The 17,864-nt window shown below is 37.0% G+C and overlaps 1 long non-coding RNA gene across 1 annotated transcript in view; it reads left to right on the forward strand.

The window, feature by feature from the left end:
- LOC111171135 (uncharacterized) overlaps positions 1 to 17,864 on the forward strand; it is a 196,788-nt gene that overhangs the window by 176,396 nt on the left and 2,528 nt on the right. The gene's annotated exons all lie outside the window — the stretch shown is intronic.

Below are 17,864 nucleotides of genomic sequence, written 5' to 3' on the forward strand. Positions count from 1 at the left end.
TTGTGGGGATGTGTTAACATACTCTTGGTTGAGGCAGGAAGGCTGTAGAGTACATAGTTTTTACACCTGAACATTTTAAGTGTTTTTGGAAAGTAACCCTAGTTTGAGTGCAAGTTCCATCGATTTATCAAATGCATCTCAGGTATACCTAGGTATGTCCAGTAAAATGGTAAGGCTATATTACTGGGAGACTATTTACATGAGCAAGTGGAAAGACATCCGTGAAAGAATATATTATAACAAAGAGTCACATATAATAGGTCAATCAAATAGAATGTAGATCCCAGAAACATATCCACACACATAAGGACAACTGATTATTCAACAGAGCTGCAAAGCCAATTTCGAGGAGAAAGGATAGTCTTCTTGACCAATGGTGCCAGAAGCATATAGCACACGGATACTGTGCATAGATAGCCATATGCAAAAGTATGACCTTTGATCCCTACTTCACAACACATGAAGAATTAACTAAATGTAGATCAAAACATAAATCTCTAAAACGTGGACAAAATCTTTTTGACCTTGGGTTAAGCAAAGATTTCCTAGAGATGACACCAAAAACAAGATCCATAAAAGAAAAAAAGTGATAAATTGGGTTTCATCTTTGGAAGCCATTATTAATAAAAGAAAAGCCACAGGTTGGAAGAAAATATTTACAAATTATATACCTGAAAAGACTTGTGTCTCTAACATGTATAGAACTCTCAAAACTCAGTAATTAGAAAAATTTTTTTTAATTAACAACATGGGTAAAAATATTTAAAAAGAGATCCTGCCAAGGAGGTGTACGGATGCAAATAAGCACATGAAGTTGCTCAGTGTAATCAATTATTAGCTATATGAAAATGAAAGCCCCAGGAGATACCACTACACACGTATTGAATGGCTAAAATTAGAAAAGTCCAACCACACCAAGTATTGGTGAGGCAGTGTAGGAACTGCAAGACTTTTACACTGCTAGTGGGAAGGAAAATGGTACAGTCACTTCAGTCAACAGTTTGGCTGTTTCCTTATAAGTCAAACATACACCTGCGGTATGATCCAGGGTTTCTGCACCTAGATATTTATGCAAGAAAAATCAAAGCATATGTTCATACAAAGACTTGTACATGGATCATCACAGCATCTTTATTTTTAATAAAAAGAATTGTAACAACCTCAAGCACCCATCAACAGGCGAATGAATAAACATACCGTGGTATACTCATACAGAGAAACACTACTCAGCAAAGCAAAGTGATTGACTATTGATACCCACAAAAATATGAATTACTCTCAAAATCATTACATTGTGTGAACGAAGCCAGATAAAAGTCCTCACTGTGTGAATCCATTTATATAAATTTCTAGAAAAATGCAAACACGTGTCTAACGATAGACTGATATGATAGCATATCAGTGGTCACTTGGGGATGTGGAGGGGTGGAATGTGAGGGGAAAAAGGGGCTTTATGAATGAGGCATAAAAACACTTGCAAGTGAGGATATGTTCCTTCTCTTAATTGTGTTGGCAGGTCCATGGGTATATGCATATTTCAGAACTTAAATTGTGTTCTTTAAGTATGTGCAGTGTACTGTGTGTCCGTTCTATTTAACAGAGCCATTAAAAAAAGGCTAAGAACAGACGTTTGTCTCAACAAACAAATGTAGCAAAGAACAGAAAAGTCAAGTACAGTATGATCTCTGTCAGTTGAATTTTCCTATAGTTTATTTCCCTCAAACAATATATCCCAGTTCTTAAAAGAGATGGGATTCTTAATAAAAGGTTAAAAAAAAAACCGGCAGAGCTATCAGCAGAGTGAGCTCCAGCTACTTTTCAATTGTGGGACACTAGGTGCGCTGTGCAGACATGCTAGGATGTTTGTTCTTCCTGCCCAATATTTTAGAGAGGATATTAAACACCCCTGTTAAATGCCTGCAGGTGGTGGCCAGAGTGGAGTTTGGAGAATGATGTCTGTGATCTTTAATATGGTTGTGCCTTTGTAAATGTCTCACTCAGAATTTCCAGGGTAATTGTGGAGTCAACTTCTTTTTGTTTTTTGGATGATATATATGTCTAACTCACCTCAAGAATATATCCACGTAGACTTGAAGTTAGGGACCAGCTGGTGTAAATTTGTGTGGTTATCTCCTGACCTAACCATTTAGCTTCTTCTTTTTCCTTGATTGTAGTTAAGCTTCATCTTGCCTCAGGGCCTTTGTATTTGTTTGTCCCATGTTTTGGAAATATTATTTCCAGAAAAATTGTCCATAAATGATTCCTTTCTGTTCTTTGGCACCCATCTCTTAAAGATAATTTTTCCTTGATTGTCCTACCAGCCTAACTTAGTCCCAATTTATCAGATTACTTTACTTCTTTCACAGAATAATAATAAAAACAAATATTATCTTTCGTGTCTCTTTGTATTTAGATGAACTTCTTCCCAAAGAACTCAAGCCCCACAGTGACAGAGGTTGTTACCTTTCTTATCCCTTATTCTGTGTCTTAGAACTGTGTCTGGCATGTAGTAATCACTCGAGGTCTGTTGACTGTGTAAAGAATATGTGAGTAGATGAACAGATTTGGAGTTATTTAAGGTCGCTCTTAACGATGGCTGGTGTTGGTGATTAACATTGTAGGTTTTAGAGTGGGAAGTGATCTTGCTGAGTCTCAGAGCTATGGCAAAACTCTCCCTACTGTAGCATCCCTGACAGATGATCAAGTCTGAGCTTGAATAACTGTATATGAAAGATCCTAACCAGGGCAACCTCGTAGCTTTCTTCAAGCAGATCACAGCCTTCCATGGGAGTTTGCTCCCTATTAGTCAGCTGTAATTAGGCGAAAACGGTTTGATTTACCCAGAATCATCTTCTCTCAGTCTTCTTGTTCTAGTTCCTAGAGAATAGACAGGACAGAGTTTCCTCTAAATTACATCCTTTGGGTTTGCACTCCTGCTTGTAATAAAATAAGCACCATGCTATGGCAAAATTCCCCTTGATTGTCTGCCACTTGTTGCTACATTCCTCGTTAGTGTTTGCAAATAATTTGTCTTAATGTTCCACATTATAATTGATGGAGTACAGAAATAAAAGAGATCTCGGGGTTATGTCAGAAGCAATCAGACAGATATTTTAACTTACCCTTTTAATGTATTTAATGCTGACACTGTGAGGAATTGAGGAGTGTAGTCACCGCGTTATTGCCATTGCTGAAAAAATGTATTTATGGTCACTTTGAAAGGATTAGCTGATGGGGGAATTGTCAGCTACATCTTAGAGCTCTGAGCATTTCTCAAAAAGTTGTGATACGAAACACCTCTGTCTTTTCTTGTATTTCTGTTACATTCAACTACTTCACAAATAGCATTCGTCATATTCCTGAAATAATGATGGGCTTAGTTGAGATTATTTTGGGTCCTAAGGGACCAGCATGTGTGCATAATAGTGTCAAGTAACACAGAGCCTGGATGTTTGGCTCCAGACTGAAAGCCCCACGGAGTCGTTTTTTCACATCTGTTCACCAATGTGTATGAATGGGAGAAAACCAAACTTCTGGTTTGCTTGATCAAGGGGAGCCACACTCCTTTTACTTTTGCTGTGACAAACAAGTAAAGAGGTGTAAAATATCTGAAAAGAGCCTCTTAAGGATTGGTAGAACGCTTAAGTGGGATGTAGAGAATATACAGCAAAAAGAAAAGCAAGTGAGTACTGCTGGCAAACTTTTTCAAGGACAGCTAACAAATTAATAATAGTAGTAACAACAATAGTAAGATTGATTTTAAAAGACAAGAGTGGCATGGATTCCTAACCACTCTGCATGTATTAACTCCACACCACAGCCCTGTAAAATGGGTGAGGTTATTAAGCCCTTGATTTTCAAAGAGGAAGTGAAACACAAAGAAGTACCACTCCTGAACTCTCACCACTAATAACTGGTTGAGCTGGGGAAAAAAGATCCAGGCAAATTAATTTTAGAGTTAGTGCTCTTCACCCATAGGTTATATCCCACAGGTAATATTTGCACATTTTGAAATCACTTTACAAATACTATTTTTACCCCTAAAGTACACAGGGAATACCCAGGGAAATTGGCATTCTAATTATTTTTATACCTTTGCCAATAATCTGTTAACTTTTGGCAGTTCAGTATCCTTCCCCAACTTCTTAAAAATTCAGCCTACAATCGGAAAAAATAAGGGCTAGTGAAAATAAATGTCTTGTAAATCCAGTTCAAGAGAGCAACTAAAAACTAAGGCCCCCAAGGATGTAAAAGAGAAAGCAAAAGAAAAGAAGAGACAAGAAGCCCAAACCCTATGATTAAGCTCCACGTTGTTAGGTAAAGGGGCATTTAATTAATGCTTCTTTAATACCGTGTGCACAGAGGCATGGCTCTACAGAAGCCAAGGAGTCTCCCTTTCATCACTGATTCATGGTATGCACCTGGCAGGGTCACTTCCTTCTTTGAGCCTCAAAGCTTTTCATGAAGACACTGAGGGAAATGGAACAAGGTTAGCTCTCACAAGCCAGCTCTCATGTTCTCTCATGTTACCTGTGAGTCTAGGTAAGTGCCGAATGTCTTTAACATGACATTATATTTTTTCTTAACCATTTCTCTTCTCCTGATTTTTACGTAATTTCTAATACATAGTAGAATAGTAGAAAAGAAAGCATATCACACTGAAAAGTAACCGACACACTAACTTTCCATTCTCATTTCACTGCCAATTCAGCCAAACGCCTTCTGTAGAATTCTGATGCAGACCATGAAAACACACTGTAATTGTTCCAAAGTCTTTTCCATATTTGGTAGTCCTGTGATTTCCATTGGCAGAACTATCTTGGACTGTCATCTGAAAATCTATCAAAAAGAAATTAAGTAATAGGAATTCATATCAATGGTATTGGAGAAAGAAATCCTTGAACTTATCTTACTGTGTGAACCTTCATCCATGTACAAAATCAACAAGAAAGTTTAAAGGCAACATATTCCCATGAATATAAGGGAGAGCATAACACAAATAATATACAATGCTAACCTTATGTACATACACATATATACAAGTGGTCTTGAAATATATTCCCAGATATTAATTGGATTAAAGTTTGGGGCATTAAAGTGTATTTTCTCATAGACAGCATTATTCTTTAAGGCACATATAGACCCACATATCTGCCCTGCTGACCTCTCGCAGTTTCAGTTGATTCCACTCGTGTCCCCAGTTCATTTCCCCATATATTTATTCTCGGATTAGTGATCTTTGAACAGGTGTTCCTCTCTTTAGAAATACCTGTGCCATGACCGCAGAGTACTCAGATTTCTTTTTGGCATTTGGCGGCAGATGATGGGGAAAGTGACGAGTTGTATGACAGGAGAGGTACAAGGTGAACCTTAGAGTAACTAAGACTTTATGCGTAGTTCTTAATCCCAAAAGGAAAAGAGAGGGATAGCAGCGAAAGTCATTGGAATAAAGGACCTCTGAGATGAATCAGCATTAGGATAATTCATTGGTTACTGACTGTCCAGTCGGTTTAGGTTATGAAGTATTCCTGAGTGACTGCGTCACTTTATGAAAGGTTCTACCTAACTATAGCTTTCTTTTGCTGGAATTAGTTTATATGGCAATAATATGCATAGAGAATGGCAATTGTGAATTCATGTCTTCCCCAAATTGAAGACACTTGTTAAGGTACAAGTTTACCCAAGACTGCAAATGATTTATCCATACTATACTAACTGAGACTGTGTCTTACCATTCTTGTTTGTTAAAGGAGATAACAAGGCTAACTTTCAGTAATAGCAGGATACTTAGAAAATACTTTCAGGTTAAGTTTTGTAAACAAAGTTCAGTGTTTACCCACCAAAAGCAAATCAGCTCATTTAGTATTGCAGGAAATGCCTTCATACTTTTTCACTGCCACTAAAGGAATTTAAAACACCTGTTGGATATATTCCCCCCCTAGAATGCCATTTGTACACTTGTTCCTAATAGGGCCTGTTATTTTAAATGCAAACTCGTATTATAAGGCTCAGAATTGATACTCAGTATTTTTAGTGATCATATGGTTTAAGGTTCTCAGATTTGGGCTCAGACTTGCATTTCAAGCATTGCAATGTGGGCCTGTTAAATGATTTCCTTGCAACCAGGAAAAATTGTTTATCTGAATCTGAAGTCCATTTAAAGAAATGTGATAGTGGTTGATGAAGCCGACTAGCATAGCAGCTAGGGCAGTTATAGACAAGTTACATTTAACCTCTCTGTGCCTCAGTGTCTTCCTCTGAAACTGAGTTTCTTCAATGGGGATAAATACTGGTACCAATCTGACAGAGTTATTGTAAGAAATGAAGGAGTTCACAAATTTCCTAAAGGCTTAATGTTTGGCTTGTCGTTACTAAATGCTGGTAATTATTAGTAAAACAATATCCCTCTATTATTTATTATATCAAAATAATAATGATAAGAGCCTGTTATTTTAGTAGTTCGATTTTTTTGGTCATATAGTTTAGACTAACTCATATTGTTTAAATGTGAAACCAAGAAGAAAAACAGTTTTGTTTTGTTTTTTTTAACCTGGTCAAGGAACCCAAATCACCTAATTCAGAAATGTTTCTAACTTGGCATCTGCTTTTAATCTGTCACAGCCAGAGAAAGTTTAATGTCTCAGAAAGTGACAGCCTTGTATTTGTGTAGCATAACAAAGAAGATACATGCTAGATAACATATATACCCCTTATCATAGTCATGCCACATATAATGCAACACTATTCCTGCTGGGTTCAAACATTGTGATCCAAAGCCTGCCATTGCCTATTATCAGGAACAGGAAAGCGTAAGAACCGCATGTGTTTGCCCTTAAGTTGGTCTACAACACAGATACTGTCAATCAGCCTCTGATAGTACCCTCCCCGTGGACAACCTTCTGTGCCCTTTTGAGCATGCTCAGATGGAGTCTACCATCAGTGTGGTGGGACTTCACTTCGCTTCAAGTGTGTCCAAGTTGAAGGGTGAAATTAACAAATACTAACCAAATTTGTGGCTGTCCAAACTAGGAAAATAGTTAAAGAATCAGGACATGAAGAATCAGGCAAATACTCATTTGGCGTCAACCCAATAAAAAAGCTTGGTGAGAAAAAAGTTGCCAAAGATGAAAGCCCAGAATAGTGCTACTTTAGCCTAACCACAGTGTCAAAGCAAATTACACACAAACGCAAAAGGAAGCCCTCTTCACGCTAATGCCCCCAAATCCTTTATGGGGCTTCAAACTGAGCAGATTAGGTAGGTTGATGGTTGTCATTTACAGACTGGGTCCACCTAACAAGACTGGTTACTAACAGAATATCTCTGTTTTGTCATTTAATAGACATCCCAAACTTAATATAGCTTGCAATCAAATACACACATAGTCACTCATACTTTTCCTGTAGACTTTCCAAAACAGAAAAGCGCTGCTCCATTCTTCCTGGTGCTCATTTACAAAATGTGATTCATCTTTGACGTTTTTCTTTCTCTCTCCTTTCACATCCAATACACAAGCAAAACGTGTCAGCCCTATCTTTGAGATAGAACCAGAATTTGACAGTTTCTCGATTTTTCCACTGTTACCACTCAGGATTAAGATTTCGTTGTTTGTCATCTTAATTATTATCCCTCTGAACTGTGTACTTAACACAGTGGCCGGAGAACCCTTTGAGAATCTAAGTCAGAAGAATTATGTGACTTCAGTGTCTTCCCCTTCCTCATAGTTGAAGCTGAAGTTCTTAAAATGCTGGAAAGTTGCTACATGATTACCCTCCACATTATATATTTGATCTCATCTCCTCCACCTCTACTCCTTGCTCACTCTTTTCCAAACACCTTATACTCTTTAGTCCTTGATGTTCAGCAAGTATAGTAGGAAGACATTTTCACTTGCTGTTCCCTTTACCTGAATTCTGTTGTCTTTACTATCTACAGTACTCATCCACTTACTTTTTTAGGTCTTTTCTCAAATATCACCGTCTCCATTATGAGGCCTTGCTTGCATTCCCTGTAATAACCCGCAGCCCCACTAATACACCCTACCTCCTTAGGAGCCTCCCTTCTGCTGTAGAATCTGTTGAATGAATGAATGGAATGAGCTATGTCTAATTTCCAAAAAAATAAACATCAACCGTGAACACTTGCTGAGAGACGGATTCAGGGTATAAAGAATAAAAGAAGTGTAAATTCAGGCCTTACCATTCACCATCCATTCCCTCAGGGTTCTGCTATGGTGTATCTTTGAATAAAAAGCACAATTTGATAAGACTAATTAATAGCTTAAATTCGTTAGAATCCCAAACCTTTTCTAGTAGAAATGTGATAAAAATTGTGTCAGAGAGTCTCAACAAAATGTTAGTGAATCGAAGCCAAAAAAGTATAAACACAATTATATACCATGACCAAACGGGATTTGTGTCAGGTACGTAAGGCTCGTTCAACATTTGAAAATTAATTAATATAATCCAACCAAGACAAATAAAGGAAAAAAGACATATAAATACATGCGGAAGAAGCATTTGACAAAATCCAGCGTGCACTCATGATAAAAACTCTCAGTAAACTAGGAATAGAGAGGGACTTTCTTAAGTTGATAAATACGATCTACAAAAACCCAATAGCTAACATCATACTTACTGGAGAGAAACTCAATGCTTTCCCACTAAGATTAAGCACAAGGCAAGGATGTCCTCCTTTATTATAACTTTTCAATATTGTGCTGCAAGTCCTTGCTAATGCAATAAGGCAAGAAAAGGAAATAAAAGGTGTATAGATTGAGAACGAAGACATAAACCTGTCTTTGTTCACAGGTGACATGATCATCTATGTAGAAAATCTTAAAGAGTTGACCCAAAACTCCTGTAACTAATAAGTGATTATAGCAAGGGTGCAGGATCCAAGGTTAATATACAAAAGGCAATTGCTTTCCTATATACCAATAATGAGCAAGTGGAATAGCTTTAAAAAAAAACCCGACACTATTTACATTAGCATTGTCAAAACTGTAATACTTCTGTATAAATCTAATAAAATATGTACAACCTCTATAAGAGGAAAACTACAAAACTGTGATGAATGAAGTCAAAGAATAACTAAATAAATGGAGAGATATTGCATGTTCATGAATAGGAAGACTCGGTATTATCAAAATGTCAGTTCTTTCCAAGTTAATCTATAGAAATTCAGTGTGATCCCAATAAAAATCCTAGCAACTTATTTTATGGATATTGGCAAACTGATTCTAAAGTCCATATGAAGAGACAAGAGATCCAGAATAGCTATCACGTCATTGAAGGACACAGTTGAAGGAATAACACTACCCAGCTTGAAGACTTATTATTAAGGTGCAGTAATCAAGACAGGGTGGTATTGGTGAAACAACAAATAGATCAATGGAACAGAATAAAGAGCCCCAAAATAGACCCACATAAATACAATCAACTGGTCTTTGGCAAAAGAACAAAGACAATACAATGCAGCAAAGATAGTCTTTTCATCAAATAGTGCTGAAACAACTGGATGTCCATAGTTAAAAAAAAACAAAAACCGAGACACAGACTTTATATCCTTCATAAAAATTAACTCAAAATGAACCACAGACCTAAATGTAATACACAAAACTGTAAAACTCCCAGAAGATAACATAGAAGAAAACCTAGATGACCTTGGGTATGGCAATGACTTTTAAAATATAAAACCAAAGGCACACTCCATGAAAGAAAGAATTGATAAGGTAGACTTCATTAAAATAGAAAATTTCTGCTCTGTGAAAATCACTATCAAGAGAATGAAAAGACAAGCCACAGTGTGGGAGAAAGCATTTGTAAAAGACGCATCTTGTTAGGGTAAAGTGGCAACTTGCAAGCTTCTTACATGTGCAACTGGTGTAATTTATTTTGGTATGTAGTGTGAGGTACAGACTTGAGTTTTAAATGGATGTGTAGTTTTCTAGGCATCAATTTTAAAGATTATAACTTGACTTTATCACAATCAAACTTCCCAGACATACTAAGAACTCTTTGTGGATATTATTTTCTGTTTAATTTGTATATGTGTTCATTCATGTGGTAGTGCTACAATGTTTGAATTGTAGTGGCTTTATAGTTAAGTTATATAGCTGCCTGCTAATTAACAGATACTCAACTTCTAATAAAATTTAGGACTTGTACCTGAATGCCTCCAGATTATGTTCTTCATTCAGACTCTTTACTATTCACTCAATATAAATTCAGAGCTGATATACATTAAAACTGAACTGAAGTGGCTAACATGTTTTAGTTTTCATCTATATTCCTAGATTCAAAATATGAGAAAGTAATACAATGCAACATTTTTTCAAACCTCTAATGACTCACATTTTCTGTCTCTAATTAAAACAGAATACCCTGTGGAACATCTTTGCATCATTTACCCGGTTTCATTAATTCTGGCTGCTGAAGTTAATTTAAATTCACTCTGGTAAAATGAGAGCTCAGTATAAGGTTTTAGCATCTCAGTGAGATGCTAGGTGGTAAACAGTAAACAGTCTTGTTTATTGCAAATAATCTTAGCCAATAAATGTTATTTATGCTCCATTTAAGAATAAAGATGTTAATCTGAGATCACAGACGATCTTTTTGTTAAAGCTAAAAGCAATTCTGCTTTGATTAGTTGCAAATGCAAATATTACCTAACTTCTTTCTCCTTCTTTGATAGTTGTATAGAAATAAAACTAAATATAAGAATATAAGCCAAACCCACTACAAATGAAACTGCACTACAGACCCACTATCTTCAGTGATTTCCAGAATGATTTCTATGCTCAAACCTTCATTCTATCCTCTCTTCCTAAATAGAATTGTTTTGTTTTGTTTTGTTATTTTGGTTTTGAGTAACTTTTATTACACAAGAGATTCATTTTCTTTATAGAGAAATCATGTAATCAAATAATCCAAAAATAGATTAAAAAAATAAAAAGCAGCCATAATTCCACCTCTCAGATATATTATCACTGTATCTATTTTATAGTATAGCTTTCTTATATATTTTTTTAACATCTTTATTGCAGTATAATTGCTTTACAATGTTGTGCTAGTCTCTGCTGTATAACAGTGCATCGGCTATACGTATATATATATCTCCATATCCCCTCCTTTTTGCGTCTCCCTCCCACCCTCCCTATCCCACCCCTCTAGGTGGTCACAAAGCCCCGACCTGATCTCCCTGTGCTATTTGGCTGCTTCCCACTAGCTATCTATTTTACATTTGGTAGTGTCTATATGTCCATGCCACTCTCTCACTTCGTCCCAGCTTACCCTTCCCCCTCCCCATGTCCCTAAACAGAATTTTAAGAAGATAAAATGAGAAACTGATTTAGACTTCGGTCCCAAATTTACAGCTTCAATGATTTAGGAAAATCCCTTGACAGCTATACTGAGCCTCAGTTTTCACATTTGTGAAAGGGTGAGGATGAAGAAAACTGATACTTCTGGAAATGCCTGTCATTCTGATTGGATATTTTTAAAATGTTAACTGAAATTTAACCAAAAAGGCCTATTATCATTTTATTACCCAGATAAGCCCTGGTGGCCCACTGATAGGAGAAGGGGCTTCTCTAAGTAGTTTTCTTCATCCTGATTTCTGGACATTCCCTTCTTTAATCTGCTTTTGGATGCACCAGGTGACATTTTGGCAAGTTTTATTCAATTTCTTTATGCCTTGATTTTAGGAAAGAAGAATAGTAGCTGTGCTGAGCTCTGCCAGGTCAGATAGAATTTTGGAGTATTCTCGTTCTCTCTCTTGTAGACAGCCACTGTCATTTGGTAAGCCATAAGCCTTCCTTTGCTTTGACTGTGGTTAGTGTGTTTGCTGGATTTCTAAAATATATTTTTAGTGTTTACTTGTTTAGATTGAAAAGATTGGGCTATAGTTTTAAAAGTTTATCCTTCCATTTTGGAAGAACTTTTAAGTTGTGATATTACATGCAAGAGAGCTAACGGAATTCTGGACTCCATATTTTTGTTTTTACCTTTTTTTTTTCTCAGACTTTGAACCAACAATGGCTAAGAATGAGAGGAACTCAGACCCGAATATTTTTTCCCTTGTCAAGCACAGAGAATATGGGAAAAATGAAATTGGGAAATTGTTTTGCTCGTCTTCCTTTCCTCCTTTTTGGTCAGTTACCTTAGTCGTCCACCTCACTTTGTATTTCTAGCCTGGCTTCAGAAAGACCTGAATTTGATGAACTACACACTGTTGGAGTAGTAGATTGCTAGAAGGAACCAAGATCCAGACGACCTTAAATGGTGGCTTCATGGAATTATATTCAAGAAGGATGGTCCAGCCAATTTCCTCACTTCCATTGTGAAAGGAGTTCCCTATTCCTAAGATAATGGACCTATGTCCCACTGACACAGAAGATGGAGATTTATCCCAGTGCCTTTATATATGTATAGATATTAAAATTATATATATATATGTTTATATATAGATAATGCCTAATGGAAATATCTCGGATGTTCTATTTTGTGTTTTTTCTTTAATTTTACTTGTAAAAATTGTGACCATTTTTTAACTCAAAAGAGGAGAACCTTAAAAATTAATTAAAAACACATTCTCAGTAGTCTAAGGTTCAGAGTGACTTGGCAGAGAAAATTGCTGAATGGTTAGATAACAGTGCTGGTAGGCTTGGCTATTGTAACACTTTACATTTGAGTTTCTCTTCCTTGAAATTACAAGAACTATATGACTCAAGAGAAAGATTGATAATTAGGAATATTCTGCTTGCTTTTAATATAGCCTATTGAAGAACATTTTGATTATTTGGAGGTCATAGGAAGGAACCTTCATGATCTAACTTTTGAACAAGTAGTGTTGCAACACAAAGCTATGACTTAAAATTAAAAAGGAAATTTGAAATGACCTGTTTCTTTTGGCATCTCAAGCCAGATATCTGTCAGTAAAATGAGTCACTTTTCAGTCAAATGGGTGGTCAGCAATATAATTTTTCACTGGGAAGCTGAAAGACACCATTGCCAAACAGAGCATCTGCAGTGTTCACATCTATATTTGAGCATCTTTTGTTTTCCCAAGGGGTGAAGATGAGAAGAAAGAAGGCAGAGAAATGCACTTGCATAAAGCTTTTCAAGACGGATAGAACAGAGAGCATTCCCAGAGGCAGGTCAAGTTCAACCCAAGAACAACTCTCTCAGTGCTTTCACAACTAGTTAAAATACAAGACCAGTAGTAACTCAGCTCTCAAATCAGTGCTAAAATCAAGCAGAAGGTTGTTAATATTGATACGGTTAACATACATCAAGTAGGATTACTGAATTTTCTGAATCCAAAAGTTCTCCACAGTGTTGACATTTCCTTACTGAATTCCCAGGATTGTTTGGTTTCAAAGGCTGTTGGGCTCTACACATTTGTTTTTAAATAATCCTTCATAAAAAGTTCAGTTTTCAGTCTAATATGATTGAAACCCAGCTTGAGTGTGTTTTATAATGCACTGAAATGGAAAGACTATGGGCATTGAATTATTCAAAACATGGTAGGTGAAGGAGTGAAATGTGGGGAGGAGGTGATCAAACAAATCATTGAGACTTGATATGTCTTGTTATCATTTTATTTACCTTTTAGAACTCTTCCAAATATTAGACGAAAGAAATCAATATCAATTTTCACCTGTTACGTTCCACACTTCAATTATTAATGAATGTCAAATTTGACCAGTTTTCTGTACCACCTGCTCTGCAATAATATTTCTGAGCCTTTATTAAAAATGTAAAATTGTCATTGAATTTCCAAACATGATTCTCCAGTGGCTAATTCAATTTGTTTTATTAATAAGCAAGTTCTGATGAGTAATACTAATTTAATATGCCTGCATGTAAGGTTAAACTGTAAATTATTCCTGCCGAAGGTGATGAGATATGACTGTGATGTGGTGGTAGGGCACTCACCTTCCTGAACGAACCCTGCGAGTGCACAGATCTTGGGAGAAACCAGTACTTCATATAGTAGCAAATCTGATATTATTTTGCATGTCTCCCGTAGCAGTGGAATGCACACACACACACACACACACACACACACACACAAACATGATCATGGGTGAAAAAACATGCGCACCTTAGATGCTTACATTAATTTCTGAATATAGTTCTCCGGAAAGAAAAAGTTTTACTGATGATTTGTATTTTTATAGTTTATTATTTTATGCATACTAAAACACTTCATGAATTCACTTACTGTTTTGTTGTCCATGGAATCCTTTCAATTTTGAGATGCTAAATACAAATGGAAATAATGATTATAGTCCTTGGCCATGAAAGACTAAGTTACAGAGAACCCGGTGACTGGATGTCAGACCTGCCATGGAATTATTCTCTGCTCCAGAGACCATTAGAATATCACTGTGTACCCACTTAAGGATAGAATGCTGCTATTGAGAAACTAGCTCTCTTTTATTTCTACTAAAAGGAGAGAACAGTAGTGGACCTTGACTGCCTGAGTGTATGAGACTTTCTCTGTTTTGTACAATAAGCCAAAAACAATACATGAAATAGCCTCAGGCCTTTTGTCTTTTGTACCCAGCTCCTTCCTGTATTGCTCCTGATCAATTACACTTAAATCGACAAGAGTTGCTTGAACATTTTGACAGTTATGTTCCCCATGCCCTGAAGCATTTTTAAAGGGTTACGGAGATAAAGCTATTTCAAAAAATACTCCCTCCAAATTTTTTCAGGGTGGCATCAGTGAAAAAGTAACTTAGAGGAAAGAAACTCCACCTTGAGTTCCTGGCCAACCACTCTAAGGCCAGGCAAGCATAAACCTTCAGAGCAAAACCTAAGTTTGCTCCCAGTTGAGAATTTGGTTTCTATGGTCTTATATAGAAAGTATATGGAGACTTTAATTTCCTATAAGCCCTTTCCAAAGAGTGAATACAGTTCATCATTCGTAAGAGATGATGAAAATTACAATTTTGTTGAATAGGTGGAATATATATTATATATAATATATATATATTTATTTTTAATATATATATACAATATATAAAGTTACTATTCAGAGTCCTAAAACATGGATTTTTCTTACTTACCAAGAATGAACAGTAACTTGATCTCTAAACACAATAAAGCACCTGGCTATAGCAGAATCATAACAAATATTTGATATCAGAATGAATTCACTGTTCAGGTGTAAAGAGGGAATAGCTTCAGTTTTCCTCTTTCTTGCACCCCATTATTGAATCCTGGACAGAGGGGATTTTCTTGATTTTAATCTAAAGGAGAAATGTTCACTTTTGTTAAGATGGAAATTGACAACCTCAGTAGGCAGAGGCACTGTTTTTATTTGGCTGAATTCATGTTTCTAGTGATAATTCAAGGTGTAATAGGGTTTTCTCAGCCACTCCAAAATCTGAAAATGATAAGCATCTCACCAGAGTTTCAGGATGGCCCATTACCTATGCTGTGGAAAGGATATTCAGAATACCATGCTTCATCAATGTCTTCTTTGACTTATTAATCAATGGACAACTACTGGGTTAAGACAGTGTCTTATCCTTGCTTCAAAAAAATAAAAACAAAAAAACCCCACAAACACAAAAAAACTGTTAACGATGAAAACTTATTATGCCAGGCCTTAGTATGGCCTGACTTGGAAATTAGTTTCAGAGGCTTTTGTGAATATACCAAGGAAAGAGGACCTAGGTGTATCTTATTGCCACAGGCCGCCAATAAATATTTGCTTCACGGAGAAAAAAATAATATATAGTATAGGAGAGAGCCTGACAGATGCGTAACATTATTGAGTGATAGCAATGCCCAAACTCATCTGTGATCAAACACTATGAAAGTACCCTCCTAAGGATAAACTTATTACAAATAAGTGAAAATTCAATTATGGAGATACTTTCTGTTTCAGCTCTGATATGCAAAACGCTTGGAAGTTGTCACTGTATCTTGTCCTTACAAGATAATGCGGTACAAAATGAAAATCAATGACTTTTCTCAGATGTGATTAATAAAACATGTAACTATGAAAGAATTTTAAAACTGTAATTATGTATGGGTATATATGTGTCTCTGAAAAATCTGGGTCAAAGAAAACTGAGGCTATCAGTATAAACTCATTTAACTTCTATCTCTTCTTACGTTTATTTCCTCCCAAACTTACCAGTATCCATCCAACTCGAAGGATACAAGTGATTTTTATATACTGTGCAAGGTATTTTTCTTATATGTCCATGTTTCCCCAATTCTCTAAATTATTATCTACATCTTCAGGATCTCCTTTATCGGTTCCTTCATTTCAACATATAAAATATAAGTCCTTCTCATTCTAAAAAATTCTTTTTTGCTAATTATTTTCTCTTTTCATCCAAACTCCTTGAGAGTAGCCTATTCCCACTGTCTTCACTAGCCTCGCCTGGCCCCCACAGGCAGCCCTACACCCTCAATTTATTGCCATTTGGCTTTTTGTCCACCACTTCACTGAACTGCTCTAAGGTCACTGGGGACCTAACTGCCCAAATCCAATGGACACTCACATTCTCTGAAGGATGACACTGTCATCTACTTCCTCCTTCCTGAAACTCTATCGCCTCTCTCCTTTCCAGAATTCTTTCTCTGCTTATTACTTAAACGTTGTCAGTACTCACGATTCTCTGAAATCTCATCCATTTTCATGATTTTAATGACTGCTGATAATGTGCTGATGACATTCAAATTTTTATCTTTCCATGTCTTCACGTGCATGTCCAGTTATCTACCAGTCTGTCTCCTGAATTCTACAGGTGCTTTACAATTCAACATGTCCAGAACTAAAGTCTTTTTCCCAATTCAGTTCTTTATCCCCTATTTCCAAACTCAATGATACCACCACCCAAATTTAGTCACACAGATGGGGGTTCAGCCTCCGCCTCCTACTTCTTCCTTACTTCCCAAGATCAAGTCTTGCTTGTAATTTCCTAAATACAATTAGAACTTATTTCCTCCCTTCATCTATACCTTATTTCAGACCCCTTTCTTCTTGCTATTACCTGGTCTAGAAGTTACCAAATTGCTGTTTGGTGGAACCAGTTGTTAGACACTTCTATTAAAAAAGGACACTAGAGTCAAATAGCTTTGAGGGTGGCTGTGTACCATGCGCCTGCTGTGACGATCCAGAATGAACACTAGCCTACAGCAGCCCCGAGGAGCTGTACCGTAAAGAAACCTGATTAACTTTACTTAAGCCAGGTTCTCCCTTCTGCCGGCCTATGAACCTTTCAGTAGGGACAGGTGAGGAGGTGGCAGCATGAAAGTTCCACTTGAAAATAAAAACACTGCTCCTCAGAAGAGTGGGGCATAATTGTCTCCAGGCTTCTTCAAATTCCTCATCCATACTGAGGTCAGTGGTCTAAAATGCCACCTGAACTTGTCCTTTCCATTCTTAGCTGTTTTCTGAGGAAACCAGCTCCACGCACATGGGTGGTTAAGACCCGCTCTCCTCCTCCTCGCGGCCTCCTTTAGGGGCACTTGCCACTGCCTGGTGACACTGCACTGATCCTCCAGAGCCTGTGCCTGTGGCTCCGTAACACACCCCTCGCACACTCACGGCTCTGGACTTCCGCTATCCTCTCTGCCTTGAGTGTCCTTTCCCTTCACCGGCTGACTCACCAGTTTTTCACGAGTCCTTTAAGACTTAGCTTAGGGACTGCCTCTTTGATGACTTTTCTTTGCCTCACAGCTCCCCCTCTTCTTCCACAAACACTGACCAAACGCCCTGAATATGCCCGTCACAGCATGTCACGTGCAGGATGAGACATCTGCTGTGTGTCTTCCCCTCTCACCCCACTGCTAAAGGGCCAACGCTACATTTTGCTCATCGTTTCACTCCTCTA

This window comes from Delphinapterus leucas, chromosome 1, assembly GCF_059928025.1.
Source record: "Delphinapterus leucas isolate spDelLeu-1000000601 "Yukka" chromosome 1, BTC_Dleu_Yukka2, whole genome shotgun sequence".
Lineage (NCBI taxonomy): Eukaryota > Metazoa > Chordata > Mammalia > Artiodactyla > Monodontidae > Delphinapterus > Delphinapterus leucas.